This window comes from Suricata suricatta, chromosome 11 (assembly GCF_006229205.1).
Source record: "Suricata suricatta isolate VVHF042 chromosome 11, meerkat_22Aug2017_6uvM2_HiC, whole genome shotgun sequence".
Taxonomy (NCBI): Eukaryota; Metazoa; Chordata; class Mammalia; order Carnivora; family Herpestidae; genus Suricata; species Suricata suricatta.
Genome location: NC_043710.1, coordinates 59,788,883 through 59,802,812, shown reverse-complemented (window position 1 = coordinate 59,802,812; position 13,930 = coordinate 59,788,883). Strand labels below are relative to the sequence as shown.

The 13,930-nt window shown below is 46.1% G+C and overlaps 1 protein-coding gene across 1 annotated transcript in view; it reads left to right on the top strand.

The window, feature by feature from the left end:
• TENM4 (teneurin transmembrane protein 4) overlaps window positions 1–13,930 on the top strand; it is a 731,443-nt gene that overhangs the window by 521,944 nt on the left and 195,569 nt on the right. The gene's annotated exons all lie outside the window — the stretch shown is intronic.

The window sequence follows — 13,930 nt, the reverse complement described above, 5'->3', positions numbered from 1 at the left end:
GGGCCCAGGGAATGTAGAAAGGGGGTCGATTTTACAGATTTTTCGCATACTTGGAAAGGATTTGTTCCCCACACCCTTGTTTTTCTTCTAGACTAATTACTGTGGAGTAACAGAGTTTAATTGCATGTAGGTGCAGAGAGAAAGCGAGAAAGGTCTCCCTGATGGCTGTTTTTGTGCTGCCACAGGTATTTAGCTAGTGGAGAGGAGGGTATGCAGTCTGGGCTGTGTGCTTAGGGCCGCAGGCTCAGGACCCCCGACCCCCGTGAGGAAGCAGAGAAGCAGCTCTTCATCGCAGTGGGGGGAGGGGGGCGGGCAGAAGAGCAGGAGAGATGGCTGTAAGAAGCACAGTGTCTTTTCCTGCCTCCTATCAGTAAAACAAGGAAATCGAAACTAAATGGTTTCTCTTTTGTAAAGATAGCAACACAGTAGCAAGAGCACAGACTCCGAACCTAGGGAATCCTATATTCCAGTCCAGCCCACAAGTTTTTCATCCCTCGGAGTCTTGACTCCTTGGTAAAAAGTCAGTTACTATCTAAGTGGTGTTCTGAGCATTAAGCAAGAGGCCCCCTGCAAAGGGTCCAGGCCATGGGTGGCCCACAGTGGCTATTTACCTAATGCCCCCTTCTAGGCAGCGGGATCACGCAGAGGTTTTGAACCCTCTCAGATTCAACCAGTAAGGGCCATTCCCAGATGCGGGGATTTCAAGTAATCTGAGATTAAGAAGAGGGAGTGTCCCTAAGTTTGGGTATGGAAGGGCAGAGAGCATTCATTGAGCCTGTCTGCCAGGTTGTGTCCTGGGCTTCAAGGGACAGACGAAGCCAGATAAGCTGGCATCACCGCCTTGAGTCATCCTGGGTTTTGTGGCGAGCCAGGTGTGTAAGGAGCTGATGGCTGTACGAGACAGATGATAAGACCGTGTTCCTAGAGTTTAAGCCTCGTCCCTGTGGGAGCCCGAAGGAAAGAGCAATTCATTCCAAGCAAGAAGATCAGATAAAATTTCCCCAAGGCACTTGATAAAATCAAGTAAGATATTGAAAGAGAAGCTATGAATGGCTTTCTGGAAGATGTAACAGCCTAAACAAAGGCAAAGGATGGGAGACAGAAATGTTGGCTGTTTGGGGCGCCTGTATCAGAAGACTGTGTGTTAGAATGTCCATTGGTGCATTTGAGCCACCTGCAGGCATTGGTCTGTTTACCCAGGGCTCTGGAATGTGGACGCGCAGAACCCACAAGGGCTGCAGGATGCCGGCTGCCTTCCCCCTTAGGAGACACGCTGCACCAGTAAATACCTGGCCTTCCCATGAGGCTTTCCGACCCATCTATCCTCTCCAGGAGACTATGCACCGTATAGAATTCTTAACTGTATTTCCCTGTCCTGCAAGCCCCAGATGTGGAAAATGAGGCTGGCTGGAGTTAAATAACTTGTTTAGCTGGAATAACGGGTAAGAGAGCTGGACCGAGCAGCCAGGTTTTCCCATCCCCAGGCCTGTGTTCCTTATACAGAGCGTGCTGCCTCTCAGAGCCCTGTTCCGATGTCCTCATCTGCTTCGGGCCTGCGTATCCGGGACTCAGAGCAAAACACGGGGCCATGGCCATCCTGGCCGCGGCTTTCCTCTGCCCCTGCTCCCAGCTCCTCTCCTGCAACCTAATGTGATGTACCTTTACCATGGGCCAGGCATGTTCCGAGTGTTACCTGCATTTTCTCATTGACTCTTCTTACAATCTTACTTATCCAACAGCTATTGGTCAGGTGCCCACCAGGTGCTAGGTACCATTCTCCTTTTATCTCCGTTTTATAGACGAGAAACAAGCAGGTTAACTCATTTGTCCTGAGCCACATCACTGGTAAGAGCAGGAGCCAGGATTTGTCCCCAGACCCTGCCCTCTTCCCACCTGTGCCCTTAGATTCCCACAGCTGGGGTAGGGCTGGGACAGTCCCTGACCTGAACTGCTGAGAGGATGCAAGAAGTGCCTTACGAAGCAGAGAGGCTAACTCACTTTCCTACAGAAGAAAAATTAATGTCCACCTGTCCTGTCCCATGCACCATGGCAGCATTGCTATGTTCCCGTGGCACTGAGTGGGTCTGTGATTTGTACCAACATGCCTCAGGATTGGAGAGACAAGGAGACCAAGATGACATCAGGGACCTCAGTACACATCGCTTCCTGAGCCTCAGCCCCTCCATGTTATCTGATTCCGCTGTTCTCCAGGCTTCGTCTGGCATGACTAGATTGTCACCGGTGTAACATTTCACTTTAGAGGAAGCCTTTCCCGCTGGCGTGTGGCAGGCAGCTAGATTTATCGCCCTTTCAAGCCTGGAGTTAGATTTTGTTCACAGGCTCCAGTGGGGAAAAGAGAAAATATGCCAGGGTCATTAATTGTGCTGTGGCCTCCACTTCATCCCACTGTCCTAAATTCTACAGCAAGACCTATTCCATGGGCTCCTGTGTGTGTCTCTGGTTACATGAGCACATACATTATTCCCCCCGAGCTTACATGCAAAACTGGTATTTGAGGGGAGATGGTGTGGAAGTTGGCAGAGATTAAATGCGAATTTTAGGAGACATAACATTTTTCTTTACCTGAAAACTGGAAACTCTGCTTCTGTAACTTGTTGGCATGGGTCTGGAGCTTTGCTGGGTGTTTCTCGTACAGATCTTTGCGTTAGTCCCTGCTTTAAACTTCGGGTATTCTTTATTTCATTAACTTTTTTTAAAGTTTATTTATTTTGAGAGAAAGCATGCATGCACGCAAGTGGGAGAGGGACAGAGAGAGAGAAAGAGAAAGAATCTGAAACAGGCTCCATATGCTCACAATGGAGCTCAGCACAGGGCTTGATCTCACAAAACTCGAGATCGAGACCTGAGCTGAAATCAAGAGTCGGGTGCTCAGCTGACTGAACCACCCAGGTAGGTGGCCCTCTTACTAACTTATAAGCAATGTGACCAGAATGCCTTATGGTTTTAGTACACTTTCTAATCTATAAAAAACTTTCATCAAATTTAATTCTTACAAGAACTCAGGAGATGGTTTTGTATTATTTCCATTTCTCCAGATGAAAACACTGCAGGTCAGAGTGGTTAAGTGGCCTATTTGCTGATACACAGCTAATAAGGGTCAGAGCTGGGAGCCTGGCTGTCTCTGCAGATCCGCCCCACTGAGTAGGTGAACAGCACCTCCAGCAAGGGACAGGAGCACCCCGACCTGAACTGTCAGGGCACTATGCGTGGGAGAGGTGCTGAGGTCATGGCATGGCCCCGGGCTGCACTGGGGGGAACAACAGAGGTCGTTTTTGGCTGGGTGTGATGGTGAAAATCCACACAGAAGTAGGCCTTGAAGGATGGGAGAAAGTTTTTTAAATAGGGAAGGAAATGGCCATTTCCACATAGAGACACTGTGTCTGCAAAAGCTTGGAGGCTGGATGGACAGGTGTGTTCAAGGGGTAGAAGAAACCACACAGACCAGGACTCCTGAGCAGAGAGAACTCTGTGAGGAAAGTCAGCTACTGCACTCAACAGGCATTGAGAGTGCTCTGCAACATTGTGTCGTTTTAAAGAGATACTACCTCAGGTTTCTGTCCTCAGGAAAATTCAAAATTCAAGCAGTAAGACTGGTCCGCATTAAGAGATTTGCCCTTTCCTCCCCCCCCATGTTTGTCATTTCCATGATTTTACATCTAATTGGAAAGGTAGCATGCATAATGGTTAGCGACAGGTTCAAGGCAGTGTGGATTTGACTCAGATCTGAGTTTATTCTCTGCCTCATTAAATGTGCAGTCGTGGGCCAGTTATTGAATGAATCACTTTGATTCTCAGTTTCCTCGTCTTGCAAATGAAGGTAATAATACTACCTCCCTTGTGGAGCTTTGTGCAGACTAAATGGTGCTGTGTTTATAAAGCATTCACTGCAGTGTTTGGCATAGCACAGCCTTCAATTAATAACAGTGGCTATTCATTAGGTTGACCATCATCATCACCCTGGCACCCAGAACTCGGCACTGCCTTAAACTTCCTTCCTAATTTTTAAAAAATTTTTTTATATTTTCTATTTATTTTGAGAGACAGAGAGAGACAGCGCAGGCAGGGGAGGGTCAGAGAGAGAGGGAGACAAAGAATCCGAAGCAGACTCCAGGCTCTGAGCTAGCTGTCGGCACAGAGCCTGATGCGGGGCTCAAACCCACGAACCTTGAGATCATGATCTGAGCCGAAGCCAGATGCTTAACTGACTGAGCCACCCAGGCACCCCAACTTCCTTACTAATTGAAAGGCTGAACCAAACCAGAGATCTGTGTGTATCAGAGAAGGTAAAAGGGAACTCACGTGTATTGAGCTCCTTGCTCTGGGTGTAGACAAGAGGAGGAAAGCAGGAAAATGTGGGTGACCCCAAAGAGCTGGAAGAGGCCTGCCCACAGGGCAGGAGCCTGGGAAGCTCTGGGGAGTGAAAGAGAAACATCACACACTCTGTTCTGTGAGATTTTAAAATGCTCTTTCAAAACGCTTCTCATTATAAAGAAATATTATCCCAAGTTACAAATCCGGGTGGCAGGCTCCATGTTAAGTTGTCCGCCCTCATTCCTCTTGCTGAAGTGAATGTTCCAGAGGGAAAAGACCTCTGCTAATAATATATACACAAATTAAAACTCCGTTTAGAGGTACAGTGGGGACCACCTCCTAATTGACTTTGATCACAGAAAAAAATCAGTTAACACGGCCACTATGCCAGAGGAAATCAGGAAACGGAAGGGCTGCTCTGTAACAGTGTCTGTAACAGTGAGTTCTACCAGCCGTGGAGACAGAGCCGGCGACAGCTCTCTCCTCCTTCGGTAGCTCCTGGGCATTAACCAAACCCATGGTTTCCTCGGGCACCTTGGACAGTTGACGACAAGAGGGAAGGAGTGGTGCCTCATGTGTGAGAGGCGGGTCCTTGGCTAAGCGGAGTCGTATTTCTATAGAAAAGCTTCAGCCAGGGGCACCTGCGTGGCTCAGTCGATTAAGTGTCCTGACTTCAGCTCAGGTCATGGTCCTGTTCTCCGTGGCTTCGAGCCCTGCATCGGGCTCTGTGCTGGCAGCTCAGAGCCTGGAGCCTGCTTTACATTCTGTGTGTCCCTCTCTCTGCGCCTCCCCCACTTGTGCTTGCTCTCATGCTCTCTTTCTCTCTCGTGCTCTCACTCTCGCTCTTGCTCTCTCTCCTTCTCAAAAATAAATAAAAATTTAAGAAAAAAAGAAAGGCTTCGGCCAGCCAGATGCCAAGTGAGCAAAGAAAGGACTGCCTGTGTGTTTGCTGTGTTGGCAGTGACTCGGTTGACAACTGCATGTTTATTCTCACCAGGGCTAACAGGAAACCTGTCCTGCGCTTCCCTGACAGCAGTCCCAGAAGGGCTTAGGATTTGATTTCAGTCCTTGGTGATGCCGTGATGAATGTGCAATGACAGCTAATTCTGGAGGCTTGGTTGTCTGGAGATAAAAATTAGATTAATAACGTCTGTTTTGTCACTGTGTGTTGAGGCGCCTAATGTATAAAATGGAGTTCCCAGTAATACCTTAATACCTTCCTTAAAAAGTTGTGAGATTGAACGACCCCACCAATGTGAATTTTCCAGCATTATGCCCCGCGCATGGTACAATTTTAATAATTAGCAGTTCTTAATTGTTTTCATGATAATCCTAATTATGTCTGCCCCTTCATTTCCTCCCTTTCGTCTTCACTCCCTTGGGCTAGATGCTGAGGAGTAGAAATGAAAGGAATAATCCCTCCCGTGAAGGGAAGCCCTCATGGTGGCCTGATGTACCCTGTCCCGTGGATTCATTCCCTTGACTCCAGGCTCAAGGAGACAGCTCCTGTCGTCTGGGAATGCAGTGCCTGATGGAGGAACAAGCTGTGAGATGGCTTTCCTGCCCTTACCGGATTTCTCGCCTGATCTTAGGACAGAGTCATTTAGTGGGAAGAGCTCTGAACCAGGAAGGCAGAGACCTGCGCTCACCAGGGTCCCAGGCTCTGCCCACGTGCTCTCGTCAAGTCTGGTCTCCTCACCTGTGCAGCGGGGCGAGGGCTGTGACTGTCCCTTAGACCCTCAGTTCTAAGCAACACCCTCCCCCAGCACCCCAGCAGAAATTCCGGTCCCTCAACTCCCTTGGGAAATCTCCTTACCTCACTTTCTCAGGGAAAGCCTCAATATACAATTACAGTGATGATGATCATGTTAGTAGCAAAGAGGATCATTTCTTTGAGAAAACACCAAGCCCAAAGTCCCACCAAAATCTCATAAACTATCTTCACAACTCTTGGAGCTAAGTGTTATTGTCACCATTTTATAGATGAGCAACCCAAGGCTCCAGAGAGTTACCTAAGGTCTGCCAAGGCACATCACTATGAACACGAGAACCCGAGAAGGAACGCAGGGCTGTCGGACAGCACAACCTGTGCTCATAACCGTGACGGTTCCGTGCTTCCCACTTCTGGCCCCGGAACCAGCACGGCACTGGGAGGAGGCAGGGAGAGGTCGGGTAACTGGGCTGAGGCCAGTCCCTGGGTTGGTGGGGTGACCAGCTCCTGAACTAGTTATGTACAGAGGAGGTCTCAGTAGAGGCTGCCCGGTGAAAGGCACCCAGAAAAGACAGCTTCTGACTCTGTGACTGCAATAACACCAGTTTATTCTGTGTCAATGAGATCCCAGCTCTGGTCCCCCCACAACTTGCTGTGTGGCCAGCTTTGGGTACCCTCCCATTAAATTGCTGTTGCTCCCCTGCAGTGACAGTGGGAGAGTCTGGTCCCCACTTGTGTGGCAGGCTGCACTTGAGCCTGGTAACCCGTGCCCAACCACCACCACCACCATAACCCCGCCCTTGATTTACAGAAATGCTGAGCAGCCGCCAGCAAATCCTTCCCCACAGCATTGCATGGGCAGAGAAATGATGAGCTGCACCAGAGTCCCTCCTCCAGAAAACACTTAATTTGGGGGTGAGAGACAGTAACCCTGATTGTTGCAGTCAGGTTTCTCCAAAGACAGGAAGAAAAGCAATATATTTGCTTGATTTAAAATTAGTCCCACGTAGTCACCAGTGGGATCCTGTCAGGTTTCTTTATGCCGACTCCGCTTTTAAAAACTGTTTTATCCATTGGGCAAATATCCCTGGCTCCCGTGCCCAAAGTCTGTCAGCTAATGGAAGCAGGATAGAAAACGCCCCCTCAGGGTAGAGAAACTTAAGTTGGCGTGGAAAGGGACTTGGGGGAATGTATAGAAAGAAGATAAAGGTGATAGAGCTGGCGTATGCAGATCTTTCAGTGGATACAGCAGTTAGGAAGATCAGTGTAGCAAAATGACAGAGATGATGACAACTTCCATAGAGTTCCTACTATGTGCAGGACACAGTTCTAAGCAAATTACATGCATCATTTCATTTAATCCTTTGAGACAGATACTACCAGCTCCATTTTGCAGATGAGGAAACTTGAGACTCCTAAAGGTGAAGTAATTTGCCCAAAGTCATAAAACTAATAAATGACCGAGCTCGGGTCTCTCTGGAGAGATCCAGACTTGAATTCGCATGTACATGGTTTTGACTCTGGGGGTCAACCATGCCTAAAGTAGTAGGATGGGGGGCCCCATGCTTTGTCCTTGAGAAGAAAGCCCCTTCACAAACATCTCAGAAGAGCAAACCTGGCTATGCTGTCCACAGCGGCTTTGCCTTCAATTGTCTTTAATTTTACCTTGATTCCAGATGCTGAAACTCACTAGCCGTGTGATGTAGCAGGAGAGTCTGGACCTTGGAACCAGTCAGATCTGGGGTCAGATACTGTATCACTTCCCAGCTGAAAAGTGTTTGCAATCATGCAGCCTCCCTGAGCCTCCAGTGGGTTTTTTGTTTGGTTGGGTTTTTTTGTCTTAAATGAGAATAATAATAATTTTCTCATGGTTTACGTAAGGATAGAATGAAGTAACATATGCAGTCCCTTGACACATGGCCTGTGCTGAGGTAGGATCTCCTCCCTGGGCTCCGACACCCTTCATTTCTACCTATTCCTCCTAAGACTGGGTTGTAGAACTTTCCTTTTAATATAAGGCAGCATTAAAGTGAGTTTGGAAACTAGGAAAGAAAATTTATCCATAATCCCACTATTATAATTCAAAGTCTGATGTCATTTATACGTATATCTTTCCAGATTTTTTTTCTTATGCGTATCTGGGTTTGCAGAGATGCAGTCAGCAAAAAATGCAATTTTATGTCTTGTTCTTTTTTTATTTCTTAGCATTCTATCATCAGCATGTGCCCTCATTACTGGTTGTCATCGTCATTTTTGTATAATGATTGCACTGCATTCCATCCAGTAGCTGTATGATAAGTCAGCTAAGTCATTCAATTTTAACACGTCTAGGTTTTCAGTTTTTCTGCCCTTACCCTGTGGTCTGCATCCTTGTGTATGGAACGTCTCGGTTTGGAATTTGTGAATGTCACAGCTCTGTAGCAAAACCAGAACTAGAACCTGGGGAATGAAACGCTTTCCTCTTGTTGACATTGTTTTGGCTTTTTGTGTGTGTGTGTATGTTTTTTCCCACATTAGACAACCATAGTCCAAGAACGCCAATGACTTAATATTTTACAGAAATGATATTTATTAAAAACAAAAGAAAACAAAACTGAGCAATTATATAAAACAGTAAAGTGGGTAGCCACATAACCAGGTTGGTTCCCACTGCCTTTTGAAACCAAAAATGCCACTTGAACCAATACTTCCTTGTGGTTATTACTGTCTCTAGTCACTACTGGAGCTGCTAATTTACAGATGCAAGTGGGTTCATGCATTCGATTTTTGGAAGAAAGGGAAGCGTGCACCAGGACAGGAGACTCTCTACATTGGTGATTCCTGTATAATGACTTTGTTAATTGCTGCCTGCTGGCTGGGTGCCGGAGGTGGGGGGGCCAGGGGGGTAGGCTTCAGTGTCTGAACATCTATTGGGCATTGTTAAAAATGTCAGGATGTAACTTGCACTTTCTCAGCCATCTCTTATGTCTTGCTGGGCAGGAAAAGGGGACTGGAAAATGTCAACCCTGGGATCAGATTGACCAGAGCTGAGAGAATAAGAAACTTCCCCCACCCCAGCTCTTGCTTTTAGAAATCATTAACATTTCAGTGTGGGTGATCCTGTGAACCCACTGCCTTTCCACAGCCTTCTTCTGAACTCTTTAGCACCTTTTCACCTTTTCATGGAATTACAATGTAGTTTAAAGGGAAAATGAGTATCAAGTTTCTTATTTAGGTCATTTTCAGTGTACTTGAGGAGAGTTTTGCACAAACAGTTATAAATACAAACCATGGAGTGCAGTTTAGGTAATCCTGTGATGTGCATTGGTGGTGAGTGATCACTTATTCTTAGGAAAGGGAGTAGGATGAACTACAATTTATTTTTTTCAGTGGTCTGGTTGGTCCTTAGGGCAGGCCGGGAGGACTATTTCTATTTCTTAGCTTTTTTGGATCCATGGCTGTTCATTTCAACTCATTTGGGTGGCATTCATTTCCTGCCATATACAACTTTAAACGTGATTTGCTGTTGGCCAAGAAATAGTTATTAACACCACTGCCCCCCCAACATTAATTGTAGCCTTTGTGTGTGTGTGTGGGGGGGGTGTTGTTTGTGGGTTTTTTTGCTGGTGGCTTTATGTTGCCCATATTTTATCTTCTTTTTAAAGTAAAAGAATGAAAGGGGCACCTGGGTGGTTCAGTCAGTTAAGCGTTTAAGCGTCCAACTTCAGCTCACGTCATGATCTCGTAGTTCAGGAGTTTGAGCCCCACAATGGGCTCTGTGCTGACAGCTCGGAGCCTGGAGCCTGCTTCGGATTCTGTGTCTCCCTCTCTCTCTGCTTCTCTCCCACGTGCAGTCTGTCTCTCTCTCTCTCTCTCTATCTCAGAAATAAATAAACTTAAAAAAATAATAAAAGAATGAAGGAGAGGAAGTTAGGTTGGGAACACAGGCTCCTAAGTTTGAAGCTCGCCTCAAATTTATACTGGCTCCTAAAGTTAGGCTGGTGATTCCTCCATAATGACTTTTTTTTTTAATGTTTTATTTATTTTTGATACAGAGAGACAGAGCATGAGAGGGGGAGGGGCGGAGAGAGGAGGAGACACAGAACCAGAAGCAGGCTCCAGGCTCTGAGCTAGCTGTCCGCACAGAGCCTGATGCGGGGCTCAAACCCACGAATGTGAGATCTGACCTGAGCCGAAGTGGGAGGCTCAAACGACTGAGCCACTCAGGCGCCCCCATAATGACTTTTTTAATTGTCTCCTCCACCAGGTGCGGCGGGGGGTGGGGGGTGGGGTGTGGGTAGGCTTCAACATCTGCATCTGAACATCTATTGGGCATTCTTGTTAAAAATGTCAGGATGTAGGCTTGTATATTCTCAGCCATCTCTTACATCTTGCTGGGCAGGAAAAGGGGACTGTGGTGTTGGGTAACTTACTTTTACCTCTCCCAGTAAATCAGAGTATGTCAGTATACCTTAAATGTTACTCTGCTTTCCTTTGTATGTATTCTCCAGTAATGATTTTTCTACCTATCTTTACATGAGGATTAAATTAGATAATATAAAGCATTCAGCATGTTGGTACACACTCAAATGATTCCACATTTTGAGTTGCTATTATTTTGATTATGTTCAATGAAACAGAAGCATGGTTGCTTGAGTTTTGTGTTCCTGGGACTGTGGTTGAGCTTGTGGTTTATCCTTTGGGGAGAGGGGAGCGGAGGGGAGGGGCGGGGGTGGTTCCTTCTCTCTTCCCCTCTTCTCTAACCTGGAACTGTAGAATTAACCACTGCCCACACAGGGCAGTAAAGGAATTGAGGGCCCTCTAGCACAGCTCTATTTAAGACCTTGAGCCAGAGAGTTAGGGTCCCTTCTGTTTGGGCTGTAAAACGACCATGACTGGTTGGATTTCACACCTCCATCTCCACATCATCCCACCTCTCTATCCCAGTACTACCTTCCAGCTGGCTGTGGAGAGCCTAACCTTGGTGGCCCGTGCTCACTCCCCCCCCTCCACACCTCCACAACTGGCTTCTGGGTGACCGAGTCCTCCAAGGGCCCAGGTTAGAGTGGGGTCCAGAACTCTGCAAAGCGGCAGACATGCCAGCCTCACAGCTGTGTGGGAGCTCTGTGATGGCGGGCAGTCGGGGCCAAGGCCACGAGAAAGCCCAGCAAGCGAACCTCTTGAAGCGTCAGGTCCACGTCTTCCCCCACCAGCCATGGACCGTCCTTCCCTAATTAACTTCCCTGGGACACAAGCTACTGTGATCATTTTCACCTCCAACACTTTTTTCCACCAGCTTTTCGTTCCTCTCGGCGTTTTTTTTTTAAAGCAAGGGCTTGATTTTGCATCTTGTTAAAATAAGAAAGCTTTGACAATAAAAATGTTTCTTTTGGCAAAGCTGTGAGAGTTCTATTCATCCTGGGATTACTTAATTCTCATGACCTTTAACAAGACAGCTCTTCTGCGCACTTAGATGAGATAATTGATTCTAATGGGGAAAGGAACGGCGCTCATTTAACTGCGTATCTCTGAGTCGTCCTCCGTTCAGGCAATTTCTCCATTACCTTTGGAGTTGCCAATATATAGATTAGAACGGTAAGACGGTAAGCAGAAATGGGAGCTAATTCAGCAGAGTTTTCACTTCTTCCAGGCAGGTTAACTTCTATCATTATTGACAACTACCCACAGCCAAGAGCAACATGAAGTCCCTCCTCCTTTAGTGCCCAGGACCTAAAATACGCTCAATAAGTGTTAGCTGCTGTTTCATCATTACCCTCAACCGTACAACTATAATGGTTACAAAATACAGCCATCATGCATATGTACAGTTTACAAAGTACTTCGCCATATACTACCTCGTGTGATAGAGTAATTCTTTGAAATAGTTGTCTCTCCATTTCTTGGATGCAGCTAGGATTCCAGACCAGTTTTTTTTATCTCTGGCCCAGCACATTGTCCCCCACATGGCAGCAACCAGAGAGAGTGCAAAGGGTCCGATAACATTTCTGTTATAGAACACCCCTCCTGATGAGATCAAACTTGTGTGCATTCCCTGGGCTGCTTGTGTTTGGACTAGAAGTCAGAGACATGTGCTGTTCACCTGTCCTTTACACAGTTATTTGTGTCTTGAAGGTGGCCACACGGCCCCCTCTGGACTTCCGTCAGTGACCCCTTCCACAAATAGGCCAAGCAACACAACCCTCTGGCCTCCTCACAAGATCCTATGTTACAGCCCCAAGGCTGCTCCCTGTGTGAAAGGGATGTTTTTATAATGCCCACCTGCCTGGCAATGTAAAGCTAGTGAGAAAGCCTTGGCAAAATGGGCGGAGCCTGGGCTTCAAGCCAGAGAGACTGGTGATACCTGATTGCAGGGTTTGAGTAGTTGTAGGTTCCAGTCTAGATTGTGCCGCTTGTGAGCCATTTAACTTTCCCTATGTTAATCGATGTCATTGTGTCTTCGTTTCTGCATCTGTAAAGTAGGGCTATTATTACAGTCTTTTCAGGATTTTTGTGAGAATTAAGGAAATACTGCATTTATTGCTTTTAGTACAATACCTGGCACTCAGTTTTATAATCACCTTCTGAGCCTTAGTGTACACATCTACAAATTGGGTCTGGCAGGGCTGCCTTGAGGGTTAGATGTTAATGTATACAAATTTCCCATTGTGCTTCCTGGCATGCAGTTAGTCCTCAGTAAACATAATTACTGTGGGCCTTCTTATCTCCATAGATCCTTCCCTGGGTTCCTCTGGCCCTCTCCTCCTCTGGGCCTTCTAGTCCTGAGTAGACTTTGTTTCTTGTCCATCTTCCCTACTTGACTGTGAGCTCATGGAAGCAAGGGTTGTCTGATTACCCCCTGGCTCTCCAGAATCAGCCCTAGGTCCCGGTATAGAGTAGGTAGGCTTCTAGAAAATGTTCATCAGTACAACAAAAGAGTGATGGTGCATACAGGATGCTGTGTGAGTCCGAGACTAAAGTTCTTAAATCTCTTTTTGGGGAATCAGGGCAGGCATTTCAGGGACCATTAAGTCTTGAATCCTAAAATGGGATTTAAGCAGACATTTTGTACTAGATTACAAACTCTCTTGGAAACAAGCTTTCTTGCCTTTGCAAACATTGTGTATGTTAGGGGACACTGTCCATTCTTTGGTGTCTCATGGTCTCTTCTAGGTTGTTGCACAAGACTATTGAGCAGTCACTACTTGGAAAAAATATTTTTAAAACAGAAATACATGTACATGCTACAAAATCAAAAAGTAAAGCAGATACACAATTAGAAGCAAATCTCTCTCCTATCCCTGACCCTTAGCATCTCTTCTCATCATTGGATACATCTGCTGTTACTAATGTCTTTCATATCCTTCAGGAATATTCTAAACAGATACAGGATTCTTGTTTTCCCCAAGGGCAGTATATCAGATACACCATACTGCATGTTACAGTTTTCCTTTCAGAAAAGCACAAAGAGCTTCCAATGTACTTTTTTATGGTTACATAATATATTGTATGAAGGTAACTTATCTAGCCTCTTATTGATGAAATGGTTTCTAATATTTTCCTACTACAAAGAGTGCTGCAGTGAATAACCTTGTATATATATCGTTTAGAATGTATGTGAAAATATCTAGAGCAGAAATTTCTAGAATTTTCTAGAAATCCTGGGAACCTCTAAGTCCCAGGATAAGTAGTATGTTTATTATAAATTTGATAGCTTTTTTCAAATTGTCCTTCGTAGGGTTTGTACCAACTTATGCTCGTACCAACAAAGTACGAGAGTGCTTATTTCCTGTTCTCTGTCAATACTGTGTAATTTTAATCTTTTTTATCTTTGCCAAAGCCTCTGTGAAAAATAGTATTTCAAAGTCGAACTTAACATTTCTCCTATGATGAGTGATGTTGAGAGTCTTT